Below are 13,733 nucleotides of genomic sequence, written 5' to 3'. Positions count from 1 at the left end.
ACCTGCGTGAAACTGCACAATATGCTCACAAGCACCCTGTTCTTCACATGTAGAGGCAAGAAAGAGGCAGAATCGGTCTAATTCGGCCAGTCTGACAGTAAATGTGGTGGAGAGCAAAACAGCCGTTTCAGAGCGATAGGATGCTTTTTTGCACATTTCGACTTAAAAAGGCCCTGTCCTCACTGAATATTGAGCTGCAATGTGTGATTTGGATGAGGTTTTATCATTACAAGCTCGCATGGGATGTGTAATGAGGGAAAAAGCATGATTTTTATCCTCCACGAGAGGGGCCCTGACAGCGCCCCATTCATCCGGCTGAACGCGCACCCTCGCCGGCTTCCACTGCTCGGGCGAGCCGCTAGGATTGCTCTGCCCCACCGGTCCCGTTCCAAGCCAGCTACCTGCTTGAAACTGCACAATATGCTCACAAGCACCCTGTTCTTCACATGCAGAGGCAAGAAAGAGGCAGAATCGGTCTAATTCGGCCAGTCTGACAGTAAATGTGGTGGAGAGCAAAACAGCCGTTTCAGAGCGATAGGATGCATTTTTGCACATTTCGACTTAAAAAGGCCCTGTCCTCACTGAATATTGAGCTGCAATGTGTGATTTGGATGAGGTTTTATCATTACAAGCTCGCATGGGATGTGTAATGAGGGAAAAAGCATGATTTTTATCCTCCACGAGAGGGGCCCTGACAGCGCCCCATTCATCCGGCTGAACGCGCACCCTCGCCGGCTTCCACTGCTCGGGCGAGCCGCTAGGATTGCTCTGCCCCACCGGTCCCGTTCCAAGGCAGCTACCTGCGTGAAACTGCACAATATGCTCACAAGCACCCTGTTCTTCACATGTAGAGGCAAGAAAGAGGCAGAATCGGTCTAATTCGGCCAGTCTGACAGTAAATGTGGTGGAGAGCAAAACAGCCGTTTCAGAGCGATAGGATGCTTTTTTGCACATTTCGACTTAAAAAGGCCCTGTCCTCACTGAATATTGAGCTGCAATGTGTGATTTGGATGAGGTTTTATCATTACAAGCTCGCATGGGATGTGTAATGAGGGAAAAAGCATGATTTTTATCCTCCACGAGAGGGGCCCTGACAGCGCCCCATTCATCCGGCTGAACGCGCACCCTCGCCGGCTTCCACTGCTCGGGCGAGCCGCTAGGATTGCTCTGCCCCACCGGTCCCGTTCCAAGGCAGCTACCTGCGTGAAACTGCACAATATGCTCACAAGCACCCTGTTCTTCACATGTAGAGGCAAGAAAGAGGCAGAATCGGTCTAATTCGGCCAGTCTGACAGTAAATGTGGTGGAGAGCAAAACAGCCGTTTCAGAGCGATAGGATGCTTTTTTGCACATTTCGACTTAAAAAGGCCCTGTCCTCACTGAATATTGAGCTGCAATGTGTGATTTGGATGAGGTTTTATCATTACAAGCTCGCATGGGATGTGTAATGAGGGAAAAAGCATGATTTTTATCCTCCACGAGAGGGGCCCTGACAGCGCCCCATTCATCCGGCTTAACGCGCACCCTCGCCGGCTTCCACTGCTCGGGCGAGCCGCTAGGATTGCTCTGCCCCACCGGTCCCGTTCCAAGCCAGCTACCTGCTTGAAACTGCACAATATGCTCACAAGCACCCTGTTCTTCACATGCAGAGGCAAGAAAGAGGCAGAATCGGTCTAATTCGGCCAGTCTGACAGTAAATGTGGTGGAGAGCAAAACAGCCGTTTCAGAGCGATAGGATGCTTTTTTGCACATTTCGACTTAAAAAGGCCCTGTCCTCACTGAATATTGAGCTGCAATGTGTGATTTGGATGAGGTTTTATCATTACAAGCTCGCATGGGATGTGTAATGAGGGAAAAAGCATGATTTTTATCCTCCACGAGAGGGGCCCTGACAGCGCCCCATTCATCCGGCTGAACGCGCACCCTCGCCGGCTTCCACTGCTCGGGCGAGCCGCTAGGATTGCTCTGCCCCACCGGTCCCGTTCCAAGGCAGCTACCTGCTTGAAACTGCACAATATGCTCACAAGCACCCTGTTCTTCACATGCAGAGGCAAGAAAGAGGCAGAATCGGTCTAATTCGGCCAGTCTGACAGTAAATGTGGTGGAGAGCAAAACAGCCGTTTCAGAGCGATAGGATGCATTTTTGCACATTTCGACTTAAAAAGGCCCTGTCCTCACTGAATATTGAGCTGCAATGTGTGATTTGGATGAGGTTTTATCATTACAAGCTCGCATGGGATGTGTAATGAGGGAAAAAGCATGATTTTTATCCTCCACGAGAGGGGCCCTGACAGCGCCCCATTCATCCGGCTGAACGCGCACCCTCGCCGGCTTCCACTGCTCGGGCGAGCCGCTAGGATTGCTCTGCCCCACCGGTCCCGTTCCAAGCCAGCTACCTGCGTGAAACTGCACAATATGCTCACAAGCACCCTGTTCTTCACATGTAGAGGCAAGAAAGAGGCAGAATCGGTCTAATTCGGCCAGTCTGACAGTAAATGTGGTGGAGAGCAAAACAGCCGTTTCAGAGCGATAGGATGCTTTTTTGCACATTTCGACTTAAAAAGGCCCTGTCCTCACTGAATATTGAGCTGCAATGTGTGATTTGGATGAGGTTTTATCATTACAAGCTCGCATGGGATGTGTAATGAGGGAAAAAGCATGATTTTTATCCTCCACGAGAGGGGCCCTGACAGCGCCCCATTCATCCGGCTGAACGCGCACCCTCGCCGGCTTCCACTGCTCGGGCGAGCCGCTAGGATTGCTCTGCCCCACCGGTCCCGTTCCAAGCCAGCTACCTGCGTGAAACTGCACAATATGCTCACAAGCACCCTGTTCTTCACATGTAGAGGCAAGAAAGAGGCAGAATCGGTCTAATTCGGCCAGTCTGACAGTAAATGTGGTGGAGAGCAAAACAGCCGTTTCAGAGCGATAGGATGCTTTTTTGCACATTTCGACTTAAAAAGGCCCTGTCCTCACTGAATATTGAGCTGCAATGTGTGATTTGGATGAGGTTTTATCATTACAAGCTCGCATGGGATGTGTAATGAGGGAAAAAGCATGATTTTTATCCTCCACGAGAGGGGCCCTGACAGCGCCCCATTCATCCGGCTGAACGCGCACCCTCGCCGGCTTCCACTGCTCGGGCGAGCCGCTAGGATTGCTCTGCCCCACCGGTCCCGTTCCAAGCCAGCTACCTGCTTGAAACTGCACAATATGCTCACAAGCACCCTGTTCTTCACATGCAGAGGCAAGAAAGAGGCAGAATCGGTCTAATTCGGCCAGTCTGACAGTAAATGTGGTGGAGAGCAAAACAGCCGTTTCAGAGCGATAGGATGCATTTTTGCACATTTCGACTTAAAAAGGCCCTGTCCTCACTGAATATTGAGCTGCAATGTGTGATTTGGATGAGGTTTTATCATTACAAGCTCGCATGGGATGTGTAATGAGGGAAAAAGCATGATTTTTATCCTCCACGAGAGGGGCCCTGACAGCGCCCCATTCATCCGGCTGAACGCGCACCCTCGCCGGCTTCCACTGCTCGGGCGAGCCGCTAGGATTGCTCTGCCCCACCGGTCCCGTTCCAAGCCAGCTACCTGCTTGAAACTGCACAATATGCTCACAAGCACCCTGTTCTTCACATGCAGAGGCAAGAAAGAGGCAGAATCGGTCTAATTCGGCCAGTCTGACAGTAAATGTGGTGGAGAGCAAAACAGCCGTTTCAGAGCGATAGGATGCATTTTTGCACATTTCGACTTAAAAAGGCCCTGTCCTCACTGAATATTGAGCTGCAATGTGTGATTTGGATGAGGTTTTATCATTACAAGCTCGCATGGGATGTGTAATGAGGGAAAAAGCATGATTTTTATCCTCCACGAGAGGGGCCCTGACAGCGCCCCATTCATCCGGCTGAACGCGCACCCTCGCCGGCTTCCACTGCTCGGGCGAGCCGCTAGGATTGCTCTGCCCCACCGGTCCCGTTCCAAGCCAGCTACCTGCGTGAAACTGCACAATATGCTCACAAGCACCCTGTTCTTCACATGTAGAGGCAAGAAAGAGGCAGAATCGGTCTAATTCGGCCAGTCTGACAGTAAATGTGGTGGAGAGCAAAACAGCCGTTTCAGAGCGATAGGATGCTTTTTTGCACATTTCGACTTAAAAAGGCCCTGTCCTCACTGAATATTGAGCTGCAATGTGTGATTTGGATGAGGTTTTATCATTACAAGCTCGCATGGGATGTGTAATGAGGGAAAAAGCATGATTTTTATCCTCCACGAGAGGGGCCCTGACAGCGCCCCATTCATCCGGCTGAACGCGCACCCTCGCCGGCTTCCACTGCTCGGGCGAGCCGCTAGGATTGCTCTGCCCCACCGGTCCCTTTCCAAGGCAGCTACCTGCGTGAAACTGCACAATATGCTCACAAGCACCCTGTTCTTCACATGTAGAGGCAAGAAAGAGGCAGAATCGGTCTAATTCGGCCAGTCTGACAGTAAATGTGGTGGAGAGCAAAACAGCCGTTTCAGAGCGATAGGATGCTTTTTTGCACATTTCGACTTAAAAAGGCCCTGTCCTCACTGAATATTGAGCTGCAATGTGTGATTTGGATGAGGTTTTATCATTACAAGCTCGCATGGGATGTGTAATGAGGGAAAAAGCATGATTTTTATCCTCCACGAGAGGGGCCCTGACAGCGCCCCATTCATCCGGCTGAACGCGCACCCTCGCCGGCTTCCACTGCTCGGGCGAGCCGCTAGGATTGCTCTGCCCCACCGGTCCCGTTCCAAGGCAGCTACCTGCTTGAAACTGCACAATATGCTCACAAGCACCCTGTTCTTCACATGCAGAGGCAAGAAAGAGGCAGAATCGGTCTAATTCGGCCAGTCTGACAGTAAATGTGGTGGAGAGCAAAACAGCCGTTTCAGAGCGATAGGATGCTTTTTTGCACATTTCGACTTAAAAAGGCCCTGTCCTCACTGAATATTGAGCTGCAATGTGTGATTTGGATGAGGTTTTATCATTACAAGCTCGCATGGGATGTGTAATGAGGGAAAAAGCATGATTTTTATCCTCCACGAGAGGGGCCCTGACAGCGCCCCATTCATCCGGCTGAACGCGCACCCTCGCCGGCTTCCACTGCTCGGGCGAGCCGCTAGGATTGCTCTGCCCCACCGGTCCCTTTCCAAGGCAGCTACCTGCGTGAAACTGCACAATATGCTCACAAGCACCCTGTTCTTCACATGTAGAGGCAAGAAAGAGGCAGAATCGGTCTAATTCGGCCAGTCTGACAGTAAATGTGGTGGAGAGCAAAACAGCCGTTTCAGAGCGATAGGATGCTTTTTTGCACATTTCGACTTAAAAAGGCCCTGTCCTCACTGAATATTGAGCTGCAATGTGTGATTTGGATGAGGTTTTATCATTACAAGCTCGCATGGGATGTGTAATGAGGGAAAAAGCATGATTTTTATCCTCCACGAGAGGGGCCCTGACAGCGCCCCATTCATCCGGCTGAACGCGCACCCTCGCCGGCTTCCACTGCTCGGGCGAGCCGCTAGGATTGCTCTGCCCCACCGGTCCCGTTCCAAGCCAGCTACCTGCTTGAAACTGCACAATATGCTCACAAGCACCCTGTTCTTCACATGCAGAGGCAAGAAAGAGGCAGAATCGGTCTAATTCGGCCAGTCTGACAGTAAATGTGGTGGAGAGCAAAACAGCCGTTTCAGAGCGATAGGATGCATTTTTGCACATTTCGACTTAAAAAGGCCCTGTCCTCACTGAATATTGAGCTGCAATGTGTGATTTGGATGAGGTTTTATCATTACAAGCTCGCATGGGATGTGTAATGAGGGAAAAAGCATGATTTTTATCCTCCACGAGAGGGGCCCTGACAGCGCCCCATTCATCCGGCTGAACGCGCACCCTCGCCGGCTTCCACTGCTCGGGCGAGCCGCTAGGATTGCTCTGCCCCACCGGTCCCTTTCCAAGGCAGCTACCTGCGTGAAACTGCACAATATGCTCACAAGCACCCTGTTCTTCACATGTAGAGGCAAGAAAGAGGCAGAATCGGTCTAATTCGGCCAGTCTGACAGTAAATGTGGTGGAGAGCAAAACAGCCGTTTCAGAGCGATAGGATGCTTTTTTGCACATTTCGACTTAAAAAGGCCCTGTCCTCACTGAATATTGAGCTGCAATGTGTGATTTGGATGAGGTTTTATCATTACAAGCTCGCATGGGATGTGTAATGAGGGAAAAAGCATGATTTTTATCCTCCACGAGAGGGGCCCTGACAGCGCCCCATTCATCCGGCTGAACGCGCACCCTCGCCGGCTTCCACTGCTCGGGCGAGCCGCTAGGATTGCTCTGCCCCACCGGTCCCTTTCCAAGGCAGCTACCTGCGTGAAACTGCACAATATGCTCACAAGCACCCTGTTCTTCACATGTAGAGGCAAGAAAGAGGCAGAATCGGTCTAATTCGGCCAGTCTGACAGTAAATGTGGTGGAGAGCAAAACAGCCGTTTCAGAGCGATAGGATGCTTTTTTGCACATTTCGACTTAAAAAGGCCCTGTCCTCACTGAATATTGAGCTGCAATGTGTGATTTGGATGAGGTTTTATCATTACAAGCTCGCATGGGATGTGTAATGAGGGAAAAAGCATGATTTTTATCCTCCACGAGAGGGGCCCTGACAGCGCCCCATTCATCCGGCTGAACGCGCACCCTCGCCGGCTTCCACTGCTCGGGCGAGCCGCTAGGATTGCTCTGCCCCACCGGTCCCGTTCCAAGGCAGCTACCTGCTTGAAACTGCACAATATGCTCACAAGCACCCTGTTCTTCACATGCAGAGGCAAGAAAGAGGCAGAATCGGTCTAATTCGGCCAGTCTGACAGTAAATGTGGTGGAGAGCAAAACAGCCGTTTCAGAGCGATAGGATGCTTTTTTGCACATTTCGACTTAAAAAGGCCCTGTCCTCACTGAATATTGAGCTGCAATGTGTGATTTGGATGAGGTTTTATCATTACAAGCTCGCATGGGATGTGTAATGAGGGAAAAAGCATGGTTTTTATCCTCCACGAGAGGGGCCCTGACAGCGCCCCATTCATCCGGCTGAACGCGCACCCTCGCCGGCTTCCACTGCTCGGGCGAGCCGCTAGGATTGCTCTGCCCCACCGGTCCCGTTCCAAGCCAGCTACCTGCTTGAAACTGCACAATATGCTCACAAGCACCCTGTTCTTCACATGCAGAGGCAAGAAAGAGGCAGAATCGGTCTAATTCGGCCAGTCTGACAGTAAATGTGGTGGAGAGCAAAACAGCCGTTTCAGAGCGATAGGATGCTTTTTTGCACATTTCGACTTAAAAAGGCCCTGTCCTCACTGAATATTGAGCTGCAATGTGTGATTTGGATGAGGTTTTATCATTACAAGCTCGCATGGGATGTGTAATGAGGGAAAAAGCATGATTTTTATCCTCCACGAGAGGGGCCCTGACAGCGCCCCATTCATCCGGCTGAACGCGCACCCTCGCCGGCTTCCACTGCTCGGGCGAGCCGCTAGGATTGCTCTGCCCCACCGGTCCCGTTCCAAGGCAGCTACCTGCGTGAAACTGCACAATATGCTCACAAGCACCCTGTTCTTCACATGTAGAGGCAAGAAAGAGGCAGAATCGGTCTAATTCGGCCAGTCTGACAGTAAATGTGGTGGAGAGCAAAACAGCCGTTTCAGAGCGATAGGATTCTTTTTTGCACATTTCGACTTAAAAAGGCCCTGTCCTCACTGAATATTGAGCTGCAATGTGTGATTTGGATGAGGTTTTATCATTACAAGCTCGCATGGGATGTGTAATGAGGGAAAAAGCATGATTTTTATCCTCCACGAGAGGGGCCCTGACAGCGCCCCATTCATCCGGCTGAACGCGCACCCTCGCCGGCTTCCACTGCTCGGGCGAGCCGCTAGGATTGCTCTGCCCCACCGGTCCCGTTCCAAGGCAGCTACCTGCGTGAAACTGCACAATATGCTCACAAGCACCCTGTTCTTCACATGTAGAGGCAAGAAAGAGGCAGAATCGGTCTAATTCGGCCAGTCTGACAGTAAATGTGGTGGAGAGCAAAACAGCCGTTTCAGAGCGATAGGATGCTTTTTTGCACATTTCGACTTAAAAAGGCCCTGTCCTCACTGAATATTGAGCTGCAATGTGTGATTTGGATGAGGTTTTATCATTACAAGCTCGCATGGGATGTGTAATGAGGGAAAAAGCATGATTTTTATCCTCCACGAGAGGGGCCCTGACAGCGCCCCATTCATCCGGCTGAACGCGCACCCTCGCCGGCTTCCACTGCTCGGGCGAGCCGCTAGGATTGCTCTGCCCCACCGGTCCCGTTCCAAGCCAGCTACCTGCTTGAAACTGCACAATATGCTCACAAGCACCCTGTTCTTCACATGCAGAGGCAAGAAAGAGGCAGAATCGGTCTAATTCGGCCAGTCTGACAGTAAATGTGGTGGAGAGCAAAACAGCCGTTTCAGAGCGATAGGATGCATTTTTGCACATTTCGACTTAAAAAGGCCCTGTCCTCACTGAATATTGAGCTGCAATGTGTGATTTGGATGAGGTTTTATCATTACAAGCTCGCATGGGATGTGTAATGAGGGAAAAAGCATGATTTTTATCCTCCACGAGAGGGGCCCTGACAGCGCCCCATTCATCCGGCTGAACGCGCACCCTCGCCGGCTTCCACTGCTCGGGCGAGCCGCTAGGATTGCTCTGCCCCACCGGTCCCGTTCCAAGGCAGCTACCTGCGTGAAACTGCACAATATGCTCACAAGCACCCTGTTCTTCACATGTAGAGGCAAGAAAGAGGCAGAATCGGTCTAATTCGGCCAGTCTGACAGTAAATGTGGTGGAGAGCAAAACAGCCGTTTCAGAGCGATAGGATGCTTTTTTGCACATTTCGACTTAAAAAGGCCCTGTCCTCACTGAATATTGAGCTGCAATGTGTGATTTGGATGAGGTTTTATCATTACAAGCTCGCATGGGATGTGTAATGAGGGAAAAAGCATGATTTTTATCCTCCACGAGAGGGGCCCTGACAGCGCCCCATTCATCCGGCTGAACGCGCACCCTCGCCGGCTTCCACTGCTCGGGCGAGCCGCTAGGATTGCTCTGCCCCACCGGTCCCGTTCCAAGGCAGCTACCTGCGTGAAACTGCACAATATGCTCACAAGCACCCTGTTCTTCACATGTAGAGGCAAGAAAGAGGCAGAATCGGTCTAATTCGGCCAGTCTGACAGTAAATGTGGTGGAGAGCAAAACAGCCGTTTCAGAGCGATAGGATGCTTTTTTGCACATTTCGACTTAAAAAGGCCCTGTCCTCACTGAATATTGAGCTGCAATGTGTGATTTGGATGAGGTTTTATCATTACAAGCTCGCATGGGATGTGTAATGAGGGAAAAAGCATGATTTTTATCCTCCACGAGAGGGGCCCTGACAGCGCCCCATTCATCCGGCTGAACGCGCACCCTCGCCGGCTTCCACTGCTCGGGCGAGCCGCTAGGATTGCTCTGCCCCACCGGTCCCGTTCCAAGCCAGCTACCTGCTTGAAACTGCACAATATGCTCACAAGCACCCTGTTCTTCACATGCAGAGGCAAGAAAGAGGCAGAATCGGTCTAATTCGGCCAGTCTGACAGTAAATGTGGTGGAGAGCAAAACAGCCGTTTCAGAGCGATAGGATGCTTTTTTGCACATTTCGACTTAAAAAGGCCCTGTCCTCACTGAATATTGAGCTGCAATGTGTGATTTGGATGAGGTTTTATCATTACAAGCTCGCATGGGATGTGTAATGAGGGAAAAAGCTTGGTTTTTATCCTCCACGAGAGGGGCCCTGACAGCGCCCCATTCATCCGGCTGAACGCGCACCCTCGCCGGCTTCCACTGCTCGGGCGAGCCGCTAGGATTGCTCTGCCCCACCGGTCCCGTTCCAAGCCAGCTACCTGCTTGAAACTGCACAATATGCTCACAAGCACCCTGTTCTTCACATGCAGAGGCAAGAAAGAGGCAGAATCGGTCTAATTCGGCCAGTCTGACAGTAAATGTGGTGGAGAGCAAAACAGCCGTTTCAGAGCGATAGGATGCTTTTTTGCACATTTCGACTTAAAAAGGCCCTGTCCTCACTGAATATTGAGCTGCAATGTGTGATTTGGATGAGGTTTTATCATTACAAGCTCGCATGGGATGTGTAATGAGGGAAAAAGCATGATTTTTATCCTCCACGAGAGGGGCCCTGACAGCGCCCCATTCATCCGGCTGAACGCGCACCCTCGCCGGCTTCCACTGCTCGGGCGAGCCGCTAGGATTGCTCTGCCCCACCGGTCCCGTTCCAAGGCAGCTACCTGCGTGAAACTGCACAATATGCTCACAAGCACCCTGTTCTTCACATGTAGAGGCAAGAAAGAGGCAGAATCGGTCTAATTCGGCCAGTCTGACAGTAAATGTGGTGGAGAGCAAAACAGCCGTTTCAGAGCGATAGGATGCTTTTTTGCACATTTCGACTTAAAAAGGCCCTGTCCTCACTGAATATTGAGCTGCAATGTGTGATTTGGATGAGGTTTTATCATTACAAGCTCGCATGGGATGTGTAATGAGGGAAAAAGTATGATTTTTATCCTCCACGAGAGGGGCCCTGACAGCGCCCCATTCATCCGGCTGAACGCGCACCCTCGCCGGCTTCCACTGCTCGGGCGAGCCGCTAGGATTGCTCTGCCCCACCGGTCCCGTTCCAAGCCAGCTACCTGCGTGAAACTGCACAATATGCTCACAAGCACCCTGTTCTTCACATGTAGAGGCAAGAAAGAGGCAGAATCGGTCTAATTCGGCCAGTCTGACAGTAAATGTGGTGGAGAGCAAAACAGCCGTTTCAGAGCGATAGGATGCTTTTTTGCACATTTCGACTTAAAAAGTCCCTGTCCTCACTGAATATTGAGCTGCAATGTGTGATTTGGATGAGGTTTTATCATTACAAGCTCCCATGGGATGTGTAATGAGGGAAAAAGCATGATTTTTATCCTCCACGAGAGGGGCCCTGACAGCGCCCCATTCATCCGGCTGAACGCGCACCCTCGCCGGCTTCCACTGCTCGGGCGAGCCGCTAGGATTGCTCTGCCCCACCGGTCCCGTTCCAAGCCAGCTACCTGCTTGAAACTGCACAATATGCTCACAAGCACCCTGTTCTTCACATGCAGAGGCAAGAAAGAGGCAGAATCGGTCTATTTCGGCCAGTCTGACAGTAAATGTGGTGGAGAGCAAAACAGCCGTTTCAGAGCGATAGGATGCTTTTTTTCACATTTCGACTTAAAAAGGCCCTGTCCTCACTGAATATTGAGCTGCAATGTGTGATTTGGATGAGGTTTTATCATTACAAGCTCGCATGGGATGTGTAATGAGGGAAAAAGCATGATTTTTATCCTCCACGAGAGGGGCCCTGACAGCGCCCCATTCATCCGGCTGAACGCGCACCCTCGCCGGCTTCCACTGCTCGGGCGAGCCGCTAGGATTGCTCTGCCCCACCGGTCCCGTTCCAAGCCAGCTACCTGCGTGAAACTGCACAATATGCTCACAAGCACCCTGTTCTTCACATGTAGAGGCAAGAAAGAGTCAGAATCGGTCTAATTCTGCCAGTCTGACAGTAAATGTGGTGGAGAGCAAAACAGCCGTTTCAGAGCGATAGGATGCTTTTTTGCACATTTCGACTTAAAAAGGCCCTGTCCTCACTGAATATTGAGCTGCAATGTGTGATTTGGATGAGGTTTTATCATTACAAGCTCCCATGGGATGTGTAATGAGGGAAAAAGCATGATTTTTATCCTCCACGAGAGGGGCCCTGACAGCGCCCCATTCATCCGGCTGAACGCGCACCCTCGCCGGCTTCCACTGCTCGGGCGAGCCGCTAGGATTGCTCTGCCCCACCGGTCCCGTTCCAAGCCAGCTACCTGCTTGAAACTGCACAATATGCTCACAAGCACCCTGTTCTTCACATGCAGAGGCAAGAAAGAGGCAGAATCGGTCTAATTCGGCCAGTCTGACAGTAAATGTGGTGGAGAGCAAAACAGCCGTTTCAGAGCGATAGGATGCTTTTTTGCACATTTCGACTAAAAAAGGCCCTGTCCTCACTGAATATTGAGCTGCAATGTGTAATTTGGATGAGGTTTTATCATTACAAGCTCGCATGGGATGTGTAATGAGGGAAAAAGCATGATTTTTATCCTCCACGAGAGGGGCCCTGACAGCGCCCCATTCATCCGGCTGAACGCGCACCCTCGCCGGCTTCCACTGCTCGGGCGAGCCGCTAGGATTGCTCTGCCCCACCGGTCCCGTTCCAAGGCAGCTACCTGCTTGAAACTGCACAATATGCTCACAAGCACCCTGTTCTTCACATGCAGAGGCAAGAAAGAGGCAGAATCGGTCTAATTCGGCCAGTCTGACAGTAAATGTGGTGGAGAGCAAAACAGCCGTTTCAGAGCGATAGGATGCTTTTTTGCACATTTCGACTTAAAAAGGCCCTGTCCTCACTGAATATTGAGCTGCAATGTGTGATTTGGATGAGGTTTTATCATTACAAGCTCGCATGGGATGTGTAATGAGGGAAAAAGCATGATTTTTATCCTCCACGAGAGGGGCCCTGACAGCGCCCCATTCATCCGGCTGAACGCGCACCCTCGCCGGCTTCCACTGCTCGGGCGAGCCGCTAGGATTGCTCTGCCCCACCGGTCCCGTTCCAAGCCAGCTACCTGCTTGAAACTGCACAATATGCTCACAAGCACCCTGTTCTTCACATGCAGAGGCAAGAAAGAGGCAGAATCGGTCTAATTCGGCCAGTCTGACAGTAAATGTGGTGGAGAGCAAAACAGCCGTTTCAGAGCGATAGGATGCTTTTTTGCACATTTCGACTTAAAAAGGCCCTGTCCTCACTGAATATTGAGCTGCAATGTGTGATTTGGATGAGGTTTTATCATTACAAGCTCGCATGGGATGTGTAATGAGGGAAAAAGCATGATTTTTATCCTCCACGAGAGGGGCCCTGACAGCGCCCCATTCATCCGGCTGAACGCGCAACACCCTCGCCGGCTTCCACTGCTCGGGCGAGCCGCTAGGATTGCTCTGCCCCACCGGTCCCGTTCCAAGGCAGCTACCTGCGTGAAACTGCACAATATGCTCACAAGCACCCTGTTCTTCACATGTAGAGTCAAGAAAGAGGCAGAATCGGTCTAATTCGGCCAGTCTGACAGTAAATGTGGTGGAGAGCAAAACAGCCGTTTCAGAGCGATAGGATGCTTTTTTGCACATTTCGACTTAAAAAGGCCCTGTCCTCACTGAATATTGAGCTGCAATGTGTGATTTGGATGAGGTTTTATCATTACAAGCTCGCATGGGATGTGTAATGAGGGAAAAAGCATGATTTTTATCCTCCACGAGAGGGGCCCTGACAGCGCCCCATTCATCCGGCTGAACGCGCACCCTCGCCGGCTTCCACTGCTCGGGCGAGCCGCTAGGATTGCTCTGCCCCACCGGTCCCGTTCCAAGGCAGCTACCTGCGTGAAACTGCACAATATGCTCACAAGCACCCTGTTCTTCACATGTAGAGTCAAGAAAGAGGCAGAATCGGTCTAATTCGGCCAGTCTGACAGTAAATGTGGTGGAGAGCAAAACAGCCGTTTCAGAGCGATAGGATGCTTTTTTGCACATTTCGACTT

The sequence above is a fragment of the Chelon labrosus genome (genome assembly GCF_963514085.1).
Source record: "Chelon labrosus genome assembly, contig: SCAFFOLD_82, whole genome shotgun sequence".
Lineage (NCBI taxonomy): Eukaryota > Metazoa > Chordata > Actinopteri > Mugiliformes > Mugilidae > Chelon > Chelon labrosus.
Note: the sequence above shows the minus strand (reverse complement) of the source record.